This window comes from Callospermophilus lateralis, chromosome 4 (assembly GCF_048772815.1).
Source record: "Callospermophilus lateralis isolate mCalLat2 chromosome 4, mCalLat2.hap1, whole genome shotgun sequence".
Lineage (NCBI taxonomy): Eukaryota > Metazoa > Chordata > Mammalia > Rodentia > Sciuridae > Callospermophilus > Callospermophilus lateralis.
Genome location: NC_135308.1, coordinates 97,636,986 through 97,639,684, shown reverse-complemented (window position 1 = coordinate 97,639,684; position 2,699 = coordinate 97,636,986). Strand labels below are relative to the sequence as shown.

The window sequence follows — 2,699 nt, the reverse complement described above, 5'->3', positions numbered from 1 at the left end:
AATTCATCCATCATCCTCGATCCGTGAGCCTCGTGGGTCCTGCAGTGTGGCAGAGCCTGCAGAAACGGGAGCCTGGATCTGCGAGTTTCTGGAAACCTTCAGGGACACTTCAAATCTACAGAGTAGAAACTATCCTACCTCAGATCCACGCGGCTAGATGGGAAGACACACAAACAAACTGAAAAAACAAAGGAATAAAGTGCTCCAAACAAACCAAGCTGCTCCCATAAGAGAATCCATCGAAGAAATGTCAGAGAAGGAGTTCAGGATGTATTTAATAAAACTGTTCTACGACTTAAAGAATTATATAAGAGAGCAGGCATAGGAGTTAAGCAGTAAAATAAGAGATCCGCTTAAGGAGATGAAAGATCACTTCTGTAAAGATATATTAGAGGTCCTGAAAAGAAATAAAGAAGAAATCCTTGAAGTGAAGGAATCACTAAACCAACTTAAAAGTTCAATGGAAAGTATCACCAACAGACAGAACCTCAGGCAATGAAGACAAAATACATAATCTTGAAAATAAAGTTGACCCCACAGAGAAGATGATAAATTGCATGACATTCCGTCACCCAGACACCATGCCTGAACAGCAACTGCTAAAGCCAACCGAGTGGAGGTAGTGTGACTACTTCTGGGCTGATAAGAAGGATCCCCAAGGCAATGGCACAGTGGCTGGGTTCCAACTGCTGCTCCAAAAGCAACTGAAGGGCAAACAAATGCAGAAAGAAATGTCTGAATTCGTCTGAGAGGATAAAGATTGAAGAAGAATATGCAAAGAACTTGGCTAAGCTCTCTCAGAACTCCTTGGCTGCACAGGAGGAAGGCTCCTTGGGAGAAGCCTGGGCCCAGGTGAAGAAGAGTCTGGCAGATGAAGCAGAGGTTCCTCTCAAGTTCTCTGCCAAGCTTCACAAGGAGGTAGAGAAGCACCTAATGAACTTTCGTGAGAACTTCAAGAAAGACATGAAAAAGTGTGACCACCATATCTCTAACCTCCGCAAGCCGCTACGCATCGGTGGAGAAGGCCCAGAAAGCCCTCACAGAGCGGCAGAGAGACCTGGAGATGAAGACCCAGCACCAGCAGCTGGAGATCAAGCTGAGCAACAAGACAGAGGAGGACATCAAGAAGGCACGGAGAAAGTCCACACATGCTGGCGACGACCTCATGCGCTGTGTGGACCTCTACAACCAGGCCCAGTCCAAGTGGTTTGAAGAGATGGTGACCACCACTTTGGAGCTGGAGCGGCTGGAGGTGAAGAGGGTGGAGATGATCCGGCAACATCTGTGTCAGTACACACAGCTGCCGCATGAGACAGACATGTTCAACCAAAGCCTGTGGACCAACTGCTTCGAAAAGTGGACCCGGCCAAAGACAGAGAGCTGTGGGTCAGAGAGCACAAAACGGGCAACATTTGCCCCATGGACATGGACATCTAGACACGCCTGTGTGGCCCCGGGAGTCCTGCCCAGGAGAGGGGCTGGGGGTCCTGTGGAGAGGGGGTGGTGGCTCCCACTGGGTGAAGCTGCCCTCCCACCCACTCTCCTGTCCACTGAGGAGAGAGGAGAGAGCTGGCAATTCCAGAAGGGTGATCTGGATGGTCCACCTGGGGAATCCCAAATACTCCCAGGCCAAGAAGACAGACCTGCAACCCCACGCTTGTCTCCAAGACTGAAGCCTCCCCAAACCCTGTGCCGTGCTTGTTGCTCTGAGAACAAACTGAGGCTGGTACTTTGTGGTCCCTGCTGAGTTCCATAAGGGTGGCCGTCACACACTTGTGACCTTGGATACCCCAAAGCCCATCCTCCAGCTGGTCCCTTTATCTCCAGGGCTTTGGAAGATCAGGGAAGGGCTGTCTCTGCCTCCAAGCCAATGTCAGGATCAGAATCATGGATAGAAGGCGCCGTCAGCTCAGCCTGCACCTAGAATCCTTAACGGCCCTTTCTCTGTTTTTCTCATTGCGTTCTGGGAGCCCAAATCTGGCTCTTTTGGGCCACTTTTCATCCCCCTGGGTCTTGGGAAGGCCTGTTTTCTGTCTTCCCTGACAACCCTGCCCAGAGAGATTCAGGATGGAACTACCTCATTCCGCAAATTAGCCCCAAGTTGGAGCATTGATTCACGGTTCCTATCAGACCAGGCATCATCTCTGAAGTCTAGGAAATCTGGATCCCTCCATTCCTCAGCTGCTTTCTCAAGGCACTCCCCACCCCCACCCTGCCACCCCTGCCCAGTCTCACTAGAGGGAGCTTTCCAAAGTTCTCCGCCAGGAGACCTCCTTCAGCTGTGTGCGTGTCCAAAAGCTTTGAGAGATGGAGATGAGCCAGAAACCACAAGGGGTCTGTCTCCCATGGTGTCCTGTCCAACACTGGGCTACCCTGACCCCCGCTTTCCCAGGCTGCCCACCAAGGGCTTAATAGGGCTAGGTAAGTCCCACATGGGAGACAGGTGAGGGCGAGTCTTTGTCAACTCCATCTGCTTATGCATGGTAGGGTTTGGACTGCTGTCCCTTGTGTGGGCATTGCAGACTCTCTCTTGTTGCTATCCAGGCATGACCTGCCACCTGGGCCTCCGGCTCCTCTGAACTTTCCGAGCCCTCCCTTGGTGCCAGCACCTCCTTTCCCTCTGTCCATCTTCCCTGGAGAAGCCTAAGCCAAGTGTGACTCGGGAAGCTTCAGCACTACCCCTGGGTTCAGCTCACCAT

The 2,699-nt window shown here is 51.6% G+C and overlaps 1 pseudogene; it reads left to right on the top strand.

Annotated features, from left to right (window-relative positions):
* The first annotated feature begins 545 nt into the window (after positions 1-545).
* On the top strand, positions 546-1,437 carry LOC143398411 (growth arrest-specific protein 7 pseudogene; annotated as a pseudogene).
* The last annotated feature ends 1,262 nt before the right edge of the window (positions 1,438-2,699 follow it).